Source organism: Herpailurus yagouaroundi, unplaced genomic scaffold, assembly GCF_014898765.1.
Source record: "Herpailurus yagouaroundi ecotype Mexico unplaced genomic scaffold, PumYag 186, whole genome shotgun sequence".
In the NCBI taxonomy this organism is placed as follows: Eukaryota; Metazoa; Chordata; class Mammalia; order Carnivora; family Felidae; genus Herpailurus; species Herpailurus yagouaroundi.
In genome coordinates this window covers 33,043,517-33,060,015 of record NW_024412417.1, presented here as the reverse complement: position 1 = coordinate 33,060,015, position 16,499 = coordinate 33,043,517, and the positions used below count along the sequence as shown (strand labels likewise).

At 37.5% G+C, this 16,499-nt stretch overlaps 1 long non-coding RNA gene across 1 annotated transcript in view; it reads right to left on the bottom strand.

Moving 5' to 3' along the window:
- Positions 1–13,139: 13,139 nt before the first annotated feature.
- LOC121042959 (uncharacterized) overlaps positions 13,140–16,499 on the bottom strand; it is a 9,043-nt gene continuing 5,683 nt past the window's right edge. Inside the window, exon 2 of the long non-coding RNA XR_005796559.1 lies at positions 13,140–13,283. This is a non-coding gene — a long non-coding RNA (uncharacterized LOC121042959). The remainder of the gene's footprint in view (positions 13,284–16,499) is intronic.

The following is a 16,499-nucleotide window of genomic DNA, read 5'->3' as shown; positions in this document are numbered from 1 at the left end:
TATAATGCTAAGCAAGATAAATCAGAGAAACACAAATACCATATGATTTCGCTTATATGTGGAATCTAAAACACACATGGATAAACAAACAAAAAGCTGAATCAGACCTATAACTTCAAAGAACTAATGGTTTCCAGATGGAGGGTGGGCAAAATATGTGAAGGGCAGTGGGAGACAAAGCCTTCTGGTTATGGCGTGAATAAGTCATGGGGATAAAAGGTAGCATAGGGAATACAGTCCATGGCATTGTAGTAGCCTTGCATGGTGACACATGGTAGCCACACTTGTGGTGAGCATTAAGTCGTTGCACACCTGAAACTAACGTGACATGTGTGTCAACCATACTTAAATAAAAAAGAACAAGAAAAAGGAAGAGCAGGAATCTTGCATCTGTTGTAAAGGGTGAGAAGCCCCAGAGGCGAGGACAGGTGAAGAAGGTTGTGATGTTTTCCAACCACATGCAGCCGCTCAGGAGCTAGTGTGGTTATCTGGCCAATATCTGAGTTTAGCCAGAGTTGATATTTTGCCAAACAAGTAGGATGGAGAGACAGGGGACAAGCAAGTCAACAGTGTTTCAAAAGGAGTGATTGTAATGCCAAGGAATCGAAACTGGGTTCAAAGGGAAGGGAGGACACAGGAGGAGAGGATTGATGGATAATGAAAAAGTGGTGGAGTCAATGGTTGGAGGTCGTGATAGGGTCAAACAACCATGGTGATCTGAAGGGTAGAAAGTGATGATCAGAGGGGGGGGAAGTGTTATAGTTGAATTTTAGGGTGTTGACATTATTTGTGGGGACCAGGCCAGGTATGACCATGGGAATAAGTGGCTGGAAAGAGGGGAGCAAAGGATCACTGGGGGGACAGGAGATCATGGAACTAGGACCTCAGGATGCCTAGTACAGTGCTACATACAGACAAGTTGCCAATAAATAGTCACAAGTGAAGAAGGCTGAAATATGTGAATCTTCCAACATTTATAGTGTTTTGGTTTGTCTTTATGAGTCTTGTGTTTAATGTATTATATAATTTTTCCTGAAATGATATATTTTCCAACGCCTCAGGTACAACATTACATGAAAGAAATCATTTGGGATGGTTAAAAGGGTAATGTTAAAAGAAAATTCAAACTGGAGTTTAATAAAGTCATTAGATATGAAGCTAGTCAGGCAACAGATAATTTACTAAGAGAAGTTGCCACTGGAGCTATCAAGAGGAAAAACAGACTTATGATTTTGAAATACCTTGAAACTCATGCAAAGAGAAGGCCATAGTGACTCAGTAACTCTTGGCTCTAAGGTCAACATGTCTGTCTGAACTTGTCTGCGCCTTTGAAGGGGAAAAGGCTTGAACTCTGGATTCACAGAGACCATAGGTTGCAATCCCATCTATTATTTATTAACTGTGTGACCTTGGGCAAGTACCCTGTCTTTACCTCTAGTTTCACATCTAAATAATGAGGACTAAAAATAACCTGATAGGGTTATTAATGAAGATAAAGAGAGGTAATCTATATTAAAGGTGTAGTAAAGTACCTGGAACATGATTAGCACTCAATAATGGTGAGCTATAATCTTCATTGTTATTATCTGTAAGCTGGAGATTTTAAAAAAGCTACTTTGCAAAGCCAAGAGGATTAAATGAGATGAATTACACAAAGTATTTAGCACAGTGCCTTCTATGTGGTGATACTAACTAATGACTAGCTATTACTATGACATTGCTTAGCAGACCTAATCATTTAATTTTATAGCTCCTGGGAAGTGATGGTGGTAGAAAGTAGCATTATCCCTCTCCTGAACCCCATCCCGTGCTGGCTAATAGTAGTCCTTGGAAGTTTTTCCAAATGGTGGAGTAGAGACTGTCCTGGAAATCATTTCAGGAAACAGAAGTCCTGATTGGGTCTGAAAAGATGATAAAGATTGAAGCAAGCACAACTTCATTTAGCCACATTCTGTCCAAGGACTGCTTTCCACCTACAGGTCAAACAGTCATGAGGCTTTCACCAAATAAGCCTTTTTCACCATTATTCCTGCAAGCTTTAGTGAGGTGTGATTTACAAACAAAATTGTTATATTTAGGTTGTACAGCATAATTTTTTTAACGGCATACAATGTGATGATTTAATATAAGTATATATGTGAAATGATTACCACAATCAATTAATTAACATATCTATCACGTAACTATCATTTTTGTGTGTGGTGATAACACATAAGAACTACTCTCTTAGCAAATTTCAAGCACACAATCCAGTATTATTAACTATGGCCACCATACTGTGCATCCCCAGACTTACTCATCTTATAACTGAAAGTTCGTACCCTTTGACTAACATCACATCCCCTCCTCCCCCACAGCCCCTGGCAACCATTGTTCTATTCTCTGGTCAAGTTCTACTTTTTTAGATTCTACATACAAATGGGACCACATGGTATTTGTCTTTTTGTATCTGCCGTGTTCACTTGGCATAATGTCTTCTTGGTTCATCTATGTTGCAAATGGCAGGATTTCCTTCTTTTTTATGGATGAGTAATATTGCATTGTGTGTATCACAGAAAGGAAATTCAGAGAACTTTATTTGATATGAATATTTTACTGAGTGAGAAACAAACTGCAAACAGGAATATTGCAAACCTAAAACTGATATGATCATAGGCATGATGTTACAGGATGGCTAATAAAGTGAAAATGAAGAAATTGTTTAACCTTTACAATGACTGGTTACTACAAGGGGAATTTAGATATGGCAAGACATTAGTTAAAAGTGATTATCTTATACCATTTTAGGAAGATGACTTAAGTTTCATTTATGATTATCAGAGTCATGTACAAGAAATAACATGTTAAGTTTTGTTTACAATCATGAAATAAGCTAGATTAAGTTTTGCTTATGTGGCTTATATGGTTTTGTCTGCTTCAGGGATTTTCAAGCAATCTCCATTTTAGCAATATACCACATTTTCTTTGTCCATTCATCTGTAGACAGACAACTAGGCTGTTACCATATCTTGGCTATTGTGCCGCAATGAATATGGAGTGCAAATATTTCTTCAAAAAGTGATTTCATTTCATATGGATATACATCTGGAAGAGGAATGGCCGGATCATATGGTAGTTCTACCTTTAATTTTTTGAGGAACCCCCACACTTTTTCCATACTAGTTGTATAAATTCCCATCAACAACATTTAAGGGTTCCATTTTCTCCACACACTCTCCAACACTTATCTCTTGCCGTGTTGGTACTTGCAATTCTAACAGATGTGAGTTTGATTTGCATTTCTCTGGTGATTAGTGATGTTGAGCAACTTTTCATATACCTGTTGGCCATTTGTATATCTCTTTTGGAGAAATGTCTGTTCATGTCTTTTGCCCACTTTTTAAAAAATATTCATTCATTTGTTAGAGAGAGAGAGACAGAGAGAGACAGAGGGCAGTGGGGGAGGGGCACAGAGAGAGGGAGACCCAGAATCCAAAGCAGTCTTCAAGCTCTGAGTTGCCAGCCCAGAGCCCGATGCAGGGCTTGAACTCATGGACTGTGAGATCATGACCTGAGATGAAGTCAGGCGCTTAACTGACTGAGCCACCCAGGCACCCTGTCTCTTGCCCATTTTTAAATTAGATTATTTGTTCTTTTGGTGTTGAGTTGTATATGTTCTTTATATATTTTTCATACTAACCCTTAATCAGATAGTTCTTTTACAAATATCTTCTCCCATTCAGTAGGTTGTCTTTTAGTTTTGCTAATTATTTCTTTTGCTGTGCAGGTTTTATTTTGAAGTAGTCCTAATAGTTTATTTTTGCTTCTTATTTCCCTTGCCATAGGAGACGTAGCTAGAAAAATATTGCTATTGGAGGCACCTGGGTGGTTCAGTCAGTTAAGCATCTGACTTGATTTTGGCTCAGGTCATGATCTCATGGTTCGTGAGATTGAGCCCCATGTCGGGCTCTGTACTGGCAGCACAGAGTTTGCTTGGGACTCTCTCTCTACCACTCCCCTGCTCATGCTTTCTCTCTCTCAAAATAAAAAAATAAACATTAAAAAGAGAGAGAGAGAGAGAGAGAAGAGTTGCCTGTGTGGCTCAGTTCGTTGGGCGACCGACTTCAGCTCAGGTCATGATCTCACAGTTTGTGGGTTCGACCCCTATGTCAGACTCTGTGCTGACAGCTCAGAGCTTGGAGCCTGCTTTGGATTCTGTGTCTCCCTCTCTGCCCCTCCCCCGCTTGTGCTCTCTCTCTCAAAAATAAACATTAAAAAAATTTTTAATAAAAAAAAAAAAAAAGAGAAAAATGTTGCTATGGCTGATGTCAAAGAAATTTGACCTGGGCTCTCCTCTAGGATTTTTATGATTTCAGGTGTCACGCTTAGGTCCTTAATCCATCTTGAGTTTATTTTTGTGTATGGTGTAAAAAAGTGATCCAGTTTCATCCTTTTGCATGTATCTGTCCAGTTTTCCCAACACCATTTGTTGAAGAGACTGTCTTTTTCCCATTGTATATTCTTGCTTCCTTTGTCAAAGATTAATTGATCATATAACCATACATTTATTGGGGCTCTCTATTCTCCTACATTGATCTATGTGTCTGTTTTTGTGCCAGCACCACGCTGTTTTGATTACTACAGCTTCATAGTATATTTTGAAATCTGGGATTGTGATCCTCCAGTTTTGTTCTTTTTCAAGATTGCTTTGGCTATTTGGGTCTTTTGTGGCTCCATACAAATTTTAGGAGTGTTTGTTCTAGATCCGTGAAAAATGCTGTTGGTATTTTGATAGGGATTTCATTAAATGTGTAGATTGCTTTGGGTATGGACATTTAAAAAATATCTGTTCTTCTAATCCATGAGCATGGAATACCTTTCCATTTGTTTGTGTCATCTTCAATTTGTTTCATCAATATTTTATAGTTTTCAGAGTACAGGTCTTTCACCTCCTTGGATAAGTTTATTCCTAGGTATTTTATTATTTTTGGTGCAATTGTAAATAGGATTGTTTTCTTAATCTCTCTTTCTGCTACTTCATTATTGACACATAGAAATGCAGTGAATTTCTGTGCATTGACTTTGTAACCTGTGACTTATGAATTCATTTATCAGTTCTAGTAGCTTTTGGTGGAGTCTTCAGGGTTTTCTATATTTAGTATCATGTCATATAAAAGTAGTGAAAATTTTACTTCTTCTTTACCAACTTGGATAACTTTTATTTCTTTTCTTGTCTGACTGCTATGGCTAGGACCTCCAGTACTGTTGAATAGAAGTGGTAAGAGTGGACATCCTTGTCTTTCTCCTGATCTTAGCAGAAAAACTCTCAATTTTTCCCCACTGAGTATGATGTTAGCTGTGGTTTCTTTTTCATATAAAATCTTATTATTTTGAGGCATATTTCCTCTAAATCTACTTTGTTGAGGGTTTTTAAATCAAGAATCGATGTTGTACTTTGTCAAATACTTTTTCTGCATCTCTTGAAATAATCGTACGGTTTTGTCCTTTCTCTTGTTGATGTGATGTATCACACTGATTGATTTGTGAATACTGAACCACCCTTGTATCCCAGGAATAATTCCCACTTGATCATGGTGAATGATGTTTTTACTGTATTGTTGGAGTCGGTTGGCCTATACAGTAAAACCTTAGTTTGTGAGCATAATTTGTTCCGGAAATATGCGTGTAATCTAAAGCAGTTGTATATCAAAGCGAATTTCCCCATTAAGAAATAATGGAAACTCAGATGATTCACTCCACAACCCAAAAATATTCATATAAAATTGATTATAATACTGTAATATAATACAAAATAATAAAGAAAATACAAAATATAAAGAAAATAAACAAACTAACCTACACTTAACCTTGAAAACCTTTGTGACTAGTGTGAGGGAAGCAAGAGAGAGGAGGGATGTTCCATAGGACAACTTTCACTAACGGAATCACTTCTACCTATTGGCTCAATGGAGTCTTTTTCCGCATGGGGGCCATTGTATATGCTCGCATGGATGGTGACTACAGTCCAGTATTAATTATCTCTTGTCATACACTGTATTTAATGTAACTGGCAATAAGGCAGCAGATGAAAGGGTCTATATCTGCAGGCAGCCTGAGTTAGAATGAAGCAAAGTATTGCTAAGCTTACTCTTGTATGGAAAAGCAAAGGAATGTCCATAGGTGCTTGGAAGTGACAAAAAATACACTAGTGCCAGTTGTGGGGACCTTCCAATGTTCTGAAAAATCACGGATTTCTGCCAAACACTGTGGCCTGAGAGTAAGCATCAGAGCATGAGAGATGATCACCCACAATCCCATAGTGGCAGAGAAAGAGCAAGAGAGAGAGAGAAGAACCATTGGCTCCGTTGTGATCATGTGATGTTCACTGTCATGTACTACTTGTACTGCAAGACATCATTCGTTTATCAAGTTAAAATTTATTAGAAATGTTTGCTCATCTTGTAGAACATTCACAGAACAAGTTACTTGAAGTCCAAGGTTATACTATATTTTGTTGAGGGATTTTGCATCTATGTTCATCAGAGATATTGGCCTACAGTTCTCTTTTTATGTAGTGCTTTTATCTGGTTTTGTTATCAGGGTAATGCTGGCCTCATAGAATAAATTTGGAAGGTTTCCTTCCTCTTCTATTTTTTTGGAATAGTTTGAGAATAGATATTACTTCTTTAAATATTTGGTGGAAATCACCTGTGAAGCTGTCTGGTCCATGATTTTTGTTTGTCGGGGGTTTTTTGATTACTTGTTCAATTGCTGGTAATTGGTCCATTCAAATTTTCTATTTCTTCTGGATTCAGTTTTGGGAGGATATGTTTCCAAGAATTTATTTATTAATTCTAGGTTGTCCAATTTGTTGGCATATAATTTTTCCTAATATTCTTTTATAATCTTCTGTATTTCTGTGGTGTTGGCTATTTCTTCTCTTTCATTTCTGATGTTTATTTGAGTCCTCTCCCCCTCCCCTTTTTTTGATGAGTCTAGCTAAAAGTTTATCAATTTCATTAATCTTTTCAAAGAACCAGCTCCTGGTTTCATTGATTTCTATTGTTTTTAAATTTCTATTTTCTTTATTTCTGTGCTAATCTTTATTATTTCCTTCCTTCTATTGGTTTGGGGGGTTTTTATTTGTTATTTTTCCTATTCCTTTAGGTGTAAGTTTAGGTTGAGATTTTTCTTGCTTTTTAGGGCAGGCCTGTATTGCTATAAACTTCCCGCTTAGAACAGCTTTTGCTGCATCCCAAAGATTTTGGACCACTGGGTTTTATTTTCATTTGTCTCCGTGTATTTTTGGATTTCCTCTTTGGCATTTCTTTGTTGATCCATTCATTGGTTAACAGCATGTTATTTAACCTCCATGTTTTGGGCTCTTTCCAGATTTTTTCTTGTGGCTGATTTGTAGTTGCATAGTGTTGTGGTTAGAAAAGATGCATTATATGACTTCAATCTTTTTAAATTTGTTGAGACTTGTTTTGTGGTCTAATATGTAATCTATTCTGGAGAATGTTCCATGTGCACTTGAAAAGAATGTGTATTCTGCTGTTTTAGGATGCAATGTTCTGAATATATATATCAGATCCATCTGATCCAATGTGTCACTCAAAGCCACTATCCCTTGGTTGATTTTGTTTGAATGATCTATTTATTGATGTAAGTGGGGTCTTAAAGTCTCCTACTATTATTGTATTACTATTGATTACTTTGTTTATGTTTGTTATTAGTGGTTTTATGTATTTGGGTGCTTCCAAGTTGGAAGCATAAATATTTACAATTGTTGTATCTTCTTGTTGGATTGTTCCCTTTATGATTATATAGTGTCTTTGTCTCCTGTTACAGTCTACTATAAAGTCTATTTTGTTCAATTTAAGCTTTCTTTTCACTTCCATTTGCATGATAAATGCCTTTCCATCCCTTCACTTTTAATCTGCATGCTGTGTTTTTAGGTCTGAAATGAGTCTTTTGTAGGCAGCATAGAGATGGTCTTGCTTTTTTTATCCATTAGGTCATTCTATGTCTTTTGATTAAAGTGTTGTTCCATTTACAATCAAAGTAACTACTGATAGGTATGTACTTATTACCATTTTCTTACTTGTTTTATGGTTGTTTTCATTTTTCTCTGTTCCTTTTTCTCTTGCTCTCTTCTCTCACAGTTTTCTGGACTTTTTTTGTGTGATATATTTTGACTCCTTTCTCTTTATTTTTTGCATATCTATTACTGGTTTTTGATTTGTGGTTACAACTGGGTTTGTATATAACATCTTAAATGTTTAGCAGTCTATTAAATTGATTTTCACTGAAGTTTGTTCCCCAGAAGTTTCTTGAGTTATGTTTGTTTGTTTTTGCATTGAGTATTCTTTATACATTTTGAATATTAACCCCTTATCAGATATATAGTTTGCAAATATTTTCTCCCACTGTGTAGGTTGCTTTTTTATTTTGTTGATTGTTTCCTTTGGTATGCAGAAGCTTTTTAGTTTGATGTAGTCCCATTTGTTTATTTTTGTTTTTGTTGCCTGTCCTTTGGTATCATATCCAAAAAACATCATCGCCAAGACCAATGTCAAGCAGCTTACCCTTATGTTTTCTTCCAGGAGTTTTATGGTTTCAGGTCTTACATTTAAGTCTTTAATCTGCTTTTAGTTGAAATTTGTGTATGCTGTAAGATAAGAGCTCAATTTCATTCTTTTGCATATGAATTTCCAGTTTCCCAACACCATTTGTTGGAGATTATACTTTCTTCCATTGTATATTCTTGGCACCTTTGTCCAAGATTAGTTGACTGTATATGTGTGGGCTTATTTTTGTTTCATTGATTTATATGCCTGTTTTATGCCAGTACCATACTGTTTTCATTACTATAGCTTTGTAACATAGCTTAAACCAGAAAGTATGATGCCTCTGGCTTTGTTCTTTTCACTCAAGATTGCTTTGGCTATTCAGAATCTCTCGTGGTTCTGTATGAATTTTAGGATTTTTTTTCTACTTTTGTGAAAAATGCCATTGGAATTTTGATAGCAATTACATTAAATCTATAGATGGCCTTGGGTAGTATGGACATCTTAACAATATCAACTCTTCTGACCCATGAACATGGGATATCTTTCATTTTACTTGTAGCTTCTTCAATTTCTTCACCAACATTTTATAGCTTTTATTATATAGATCTTTCACCTCCTTAAATTTATTCCTAAATATTTTATTGTTTTTTATGCTATTGTAATTGGAATTGCTTTCTTGATTTCTTTTTCAGACAGCTCATTCTTAGTGTATAGAAACACAGATGATTTTTGTATATTGATTTGTTTCCTGTAATTTTACTGAATTTATTAGTTCCAATAGTTTTTTGGTGGAGTCTTTAGGGTTTTCTATATATAAGGTCATATCATCTGCAGACAATTTAACTTCTTCCTTTCCAGTTTGCATGTTTTTATTTCTTTTTCTTGCCTAACTGCTCTAAGACTCTAGTACTATGTTAAATAGGAGTGGTGAGGGTGAGCATCCTTGTCTTGCTGCTCATCTTAAAGTAAAAGCTTTCAGCTTTTCACTTTTTTTTTTTTTTAATTTGAGAAAGAAAGAGAGAGAGTGAGCAGGGGATAGGGGCAGAAGGAGAGAGAGAATGCTCCGTGTGGAACCTGATATGGAGCTTGATCCCACAATCCTGGGATCATGACCTGAGCTGAAATCAAGAGTTAGATGCTCAACCTACTGAGCCACCCAGGCGCCCCCAGCTTTTCACTGTTGAGTGTGTTAGCTGTGGGATTGTCATATATGACCTTTACTATGTTGAGGTACATTCCTTCCATACCTAATTGAGGATATTTACTTTTTTCGAGTGCCTTTTCTGTATTCAGATTATCATATGGTTTTTAATTCTCCATTTTGTTAATGTGGTATATCATGTTTATTGATTTGTATCCCAAGAATAAATCTCACTTGATCATGGTGTGTGATCCTTTTAAAGTGCTGTTGAATGTGGCTTGCTAGTGTCTGCTGAGCATTTTTGCATCTATGTTCATCAAAGATACTGGCCTGTGATTTTCCTTTCTTGTATTGCCCTTATCTTGCTTTGGTAGGAGTTTAATGTTGGCCTAATAAAATGAGTTTGGAAGTGTTGTCTCATCATTTTTTAATGATAAGAACTCCCAGCTCTGTCTGGTTCCAAAGCTAGTGCCCTTGGCAACTGATTAATACAGCTCTCACCACTGATTATAAAAAGAGAAGGTATCATTTACTGAGCGTATATGATGTATTCTAGGTATTCTGCAAAACTCTTCATGTAGATTATCTCATTTAATTATACAAACAGCTTTGGGAGGTAAGTACCATTAAAACTCTTCATGTAGATTATCTCATTTAATTATACAAACAGCTTTGGGAGGTAAGTACCATTATTATTTAAATTTTGCTAAGAAGGACACTGGGGGTCAAAGAGGATAATTGGTCCAAGGATATGCAGCTGATAAGGGGCTGAGGCAAGATTTTAGTCCAGGTTAATGTGACTCCAATACCTCTGGAGGTTCTATGTACACAGTGGATACAATATTGGGTTACAGCTTCTCAATTTTACTAGGACTTTTTAGTCTATGCACCCTCCATGTTCTCCTTAACAATCATATGTGTTTTCTCATCTTGCTGGGACTAAGGGCAAAGTAAGTTTGTCTTATTATGATGACAGTTCCTTAAGATTACTGTTCTTTTTTACTTTTCAAGTGGCAGTATATCATAAAATCAAATATGGATTGGCAGAATGATGGTTACCAGGGGATGGGGGAGAGGAATATAGGGAAGTTGTTCAGTGTATAAAGTTAATACAAGATGAGTAAATTCCAGAGATCTGCTGTATAACGCAGTGCCTACAGTTAATAATAGGGTATTATGTGCTTAAAATTGTTAAGAAGGTCTATCTCATGTTGTAGTCTTACAAAAAAAAAAAAAAACCCAAAACCAAACCAAAACAAAAACAAGGGACACAATAAAACTTTTGAAAGTGATGTAGATGTTTATTACCTTCACTTTGGTGATAGTATAACAAGTGTATACATATGTACAAACTTACCAAATGATAGACATGAATTATATGCAGTTCTTTTGTACGCCAATTATGCCTCAATAAAGCAAGGAAAAAATATGGATTAGCTACTTAATTAAAAATTCAACAAATGTACTGTATATTGTGTATATTTACAGGATACTATGCTAGCTGCTCAGGGAAAACAAAGATGAATTAGACAGGGAATCTTCCTTCAAGTTGGTTATAAGTGAGGCCTACCCCACCAACCAGCCCCCACCCCTGCCATATACTAGAACACAAGAAGGTTCAGAGACAGTAATGAGGGAGTTCAGAAAAAGAGGTCATATCTTCCATGAAAGCATCTTCAAGAGCCACCCCAGGAATGAGAAGGCATTTGAGCTGGCCCTGAAGAATGGGAAAGATTGGACATGGAGACACTGAGGGTGAAGGTGCTGAAAACAGAGGTGACAATGTGAGCACCAGCGTGGAGACTGGAAATCTTAGAGAGTACTAAGAGAGTCATGTTTGGTTCAAGAAAAGGGAAGTAGTAAGTCATTTGGCTAGAAAAGCAGTTTCTAATAAGATCACAAAATCCATAAATTAATAAAGGGAGCTATTGGAGATACAGTTTCGAGGCACAGAGAGATAATGCATAGTGACAGTCAACAAATCCTGATAACTTAACCTCTGTCAGAGCCAGCCAGGATGGAGAAATGGAAATAAAAATTAAAAACATTTGATGGATAGGGGTACCTGGCTGGCTCAGTCAGTAGAGCATGTGACTCTTGATCTTGGTGTTGTGAGTTTGAGCCTTACATTGTATATAGAGATTACTTTAAAAAATAATAAATAAAAAATATTTTTAAAAACCCACATTTAATGGATAGAATGTATGGAATTTAGCAAGGACATTTTTGAAGTGAACAAGGAGGTCAAAGATGGGTCAGACTTTTGAGTTTGAGTTTGGAAGGTATATAAAGGAAATACAGCAGGAGGAATGGGTGTTAGAGGCAAGAAATTCTGGGGACAGGTTAAAAAATAATAGCCAGGGGGTGCCTGAGTGGCTTAGTCGGTTAAGCATCTCACTCTTGATTTGGGTTCAGGTCATGATCTCACGGTTCGTGAGATGGAGCCCTGCGTTGGGCTCTGCACTGACACTAAGTTTGAGATTTGAGATTCTCTCCCTCTCTATCTGCCCCTTTCCCACATGCACTCGCACTCTCTCTCTAAATAAATAAATATTTTTTAAAAATAAATAACTGCCAGAAACCATTTTAATAATTAAAAGCTCAAAAAGATATTCTGAATCCTAAAACTGTGTAAGAACATATAGGACATATGGATTATACACGTGGGTCCAAAGTATTGGATGCAGAGCTCATTAATAGGCAGAGCACATTAAAACACAAATCACATGTGGCACACCTTCCATCTACCTAAACTAACTGACTAGCTATTGCAGACATTCACTAAACATCTGATTAACACAGTTTGGCTGGCTTGTAACTTTTTTTTTAATGTATATTTATCTTTGAGAGAGAGACAGAGACAGAGCATGAGCTGAGAAGGGGCAGAGAGAGAGAGGGAGACACAGAATCTGAAGCAGGCTCCAGGCTCTGAGCTGTCAGCACAGAGCCTGATGCAGGGCTCGAACCCACAGACCGAGAGATCATGACCTGAGCTGAAGTCGGACGCTTAACCGACTGAGCCACCCAGGCACCCCCGGCTGGCTTTTAGAATTCATTTCCCAATCATCTCAGCTTCTCTTCTCAACCCACTATAATCTGACCTCAATTCCCATCACTTAACTGAAATTGCAGGGCAAAAGGTCATCAGTGATTTTCTCATTGCAAATACAAAGAACACTTAAAAATTATTTTTATCAAAGTTCTACTTAGTTATAAAAGTCAAATTGTTCTACAAAATATACTAAAAAAAAGAAAAAGAAAAAGAAGAAATTCCCATTCCAGTGTCTCCCCATTTCCAATTTTCATTTTGGATAGGGACTTATTTTCAACTGCTTTAGGTTTCTTTTGGGTACATAATAGAATTACATGCCTATTATTTCTTCTTCTTCTTCTTCTTCTTCTTCTTCTTCTTCTTCTTCTTCGTCTTCGTCTTCTTCTTCTGCTTCTTTTTATTATTGTGTTGGATATCTTCCATTTGTCCCTTGGATCTACTCTTCTTCTCCTTCCTCTCTGTTCAGAGAAATTCACTTGTCTGGGCCACAGCAATGGGTTTATGAATAGGCACTCTGGTTTCCAGCTGAGTTTTTCCTCTAGTTGGGAGAAGTTGGAGAGGAGATTAGAGAAAGCAAGTGATAAAAGACAGTGAGATGAGAATATTTATTCCCCTGACTCCCTCCTTGACCATCTGCTCTAGCTGGCTATGTCCTCAACTGGAGGTCACTGCTTCTCTTTAGAAGGGCCACTCTGCTTGGTTCTCATTCTAGACTGTGGTCCCCACGTACTCCATTTAGCTCTCTGGGCCTAGGGTTGCTAACAAGGCAATTGCTACTAAGCCCTGGAATATTGCACGATCTCTTGTTCCTTCCTGCCAATTGTCACACCTTTGTATATAAACCCCCCTCAAATCATCCCATTTAGAGTGTACTGCTCTCTAGACCCTGGCTGGTACACTTACTATGCAAGATAAGGATTTAGCTTTCCTACTCCCCACTTTCTTGCTCTACCACACTAAACATATCAACAAACACACACACAGGCACACTCTTCTTGTTATGGACTAAATGTTTGTGTCCCTCCACCCCCTTCACACGTTGAAGCTTTAACCCTCAACGTGTTCGTATTTGGGGAAGGGGTTTGGGGAAGGTAATTAGTGTCATACGAGGTCATGAGGATGGGGCCCTCGTGATCGTATTAGCATCCTGTAAGAGGGAAGTTTGCTTTCCCTCTTTCTCCACACTTGCAGAGAAGGTGTATGAGCACACAGTGAGATGGATGCTGCCTACAAGCTACAGAATGAAAAGTACCTGCTCACACCTTCATCTTGGACTTAAGCCTCCAGAACTGTGAGAAATACATTCCTGGTAAGCCATGCAATTTTGTTATGGCAGTCTGAGGTAAGACATTTCCCTTCCCCACATCTGCCCTATTTAAGATACATCACAATTTTTGGCTAAATAAATATTCTGTATTATTATAATCTTGTGAATACTATTTACCTGTGATCCTTTAATTTATTATAATTTCTCCCTAATGTAATTTCTATTTAGTAGATCAGCCATAAAAAGAAGAAATCTTACCATTTGCAATGACATGGATGGAGCTAGAGTATAATGCTAAGTGAAATAAGTTAGAGAAAGACAAATACCTTATGATTTCACTCATGTGTGGAATTTAAGAAACAAGACAAATGAGCAGAGTAAAAGAGAGAGAGACAGAGAGAGAGAGAGAGAGAGAGAGACGGGGGGGCAGCCAAGAAACAGACTCTTAACTATAGAGAACTGATGGTAATCACAGGGGAGGTGGGTGGGAGGCTGGGGAAATAGGTCATGGGGATTAAGGAGTGCACTTAATTGTTGTCATGAGCACTGGGTGCTGTAAGAAGTGTTGAATCACGGGGTGCCTGGGTGGCTCGGTCGGTTGGGCATCCGACTTCGGCTGAGGTCATGATCTCACCGTCCGTGAGTTCGAGCCCTGCGTCGGGCTCTGTGCTGACCGTTCAGAGCCTGGAGCCTGTTTCGGATTGTGTCTCCCTCTCTCTCTGACCCTCCCCTGTTCATGCTCTGTCTCTCTCTGTCTCAAAAATACATAAACGTTAAAAAAAAAAAAAAAAAAAAAGAAGTGTTGAGTCACTATAGTGAACACCTGAAACTAATATAACACTGTAAACTATACTGGAATAAAATAATAAAAAAATATTTATTAGAGTTAATTGCCTCAGTTTTTGTTTGCTTAATTTTCTAGGCACCTATCACTAATCCACTCCCAAATTCTCCCCCAGAAGTGTAATTCTCCTTTCAATATTTCAAATACATCACAAAAGTCTATAAAGTCCATCTCTTTGTCAGAGGCACACTCCCAAAGCCTTCCACTGCCTTGCACCCATGTAGCCTGGGAGTTCTCTAGACCTGCTGTCCTGCAACTTCCCATCTCCTGGATCTCTTGCTTTATTCCTTCCATTTGATGGAGCACATCTTCCAGTTTCTTCCTGATACGATGTTTGGGACATAAATATTTTGAGACTTCAATGTTTAAAAAGGTTATAATCTACCTTCACGCTGGATTGCAGGATATGGAATTACAGATTGGAAGTAATTTTCTTCAGAATTTTGAAGTTATTGTTCATTTGTCTTCTGGCTTCCAACATTAGTGTTGAGATGTCTGAAACGGTTCTGAAATGGGATCCTTTAAAAAAGTTTTTTTTAGTACAGTCGTATATGCAAATGAGTTGCATACTCATTGAGTATGGACATACAATGTTGTATTAGTTTCAAGTATACAACATAGTGATTCTATAAGTTATGCTATGCTCACCACAAGCATAGCCACCATCTGTCACCACACAACGCTATTACTGTACCATTGACTATATTTGAAGTGGGATCCTTTTTTACTGAACTTCCCTTGACATCCCTTGACTTTGCTGCTGGAGATTTTTAAGATCTTTTTTTGTTCTCTAGCAATCTGATGACAATAAAGTGTGATGACATACTTTAAAGTGGGTCTTTTTTCATCTCGTGTTCTGAGCCCTCAGTGAACTCTCCTGGTCTGGGAACAAATGACCTTCAGTTTGAGGAATTGACACTTGACACTTTTCTCTCTTTAGACACTTGACAATTTTCTCTCTTACATTTTCAGACTGTGTTATCTTCAACTTTCTTGCACCTCCTGGCCTGATTCTTTAATTCTGTCACTTATCTTCTATTTTATATATTACCTGTTGTCTGCTTTTATTTATTTTATTTTTTTTTTTAATTTTTTTTTTCAACGTTTATTTATTTTTGGGACAGAGAGAGACGGAGCATGAACGGGGGAGGGGCAGAGAGAGAGGGAGACACAGAATCGGAAACAGGCTCCAGGCTCCGAGCCATCAGCCCAGAGCCCGACGCGGGGCTCGAACTCACGGACCGCGAGATCGTGACCTGGCTGAAGTCGGACGCTTAACCGACTGCGCCACCCAGGCGCCCCTGTTGTCTGCTTTTAAAGAAATGTTTCTCCATATTATCTTCCAGTCTTTTTGCTAATTTTTTCATTTTGACTATCATATTGCGAATTTCAAGAAATAATTTTTGTTTTCTGGCTGTTCCTACTTGTACAGAATCCTATTTTTCCATAGGTGTTGTATCTTCTCTTATTTCGTAAATATGTTAGAATTACACATTTTCAAAAGTCTTATTTTGCTCCTATGTCCTCTAAGATCCTTTTTTCCCCCTATCCTTTTTTAAAATCTCTATGCTTCACATGAAGCTTGAACTCATGACCCTGAGGTCAAGAGTCTCATGCTCTACTGACTGAGCCAGCCGGGTGCC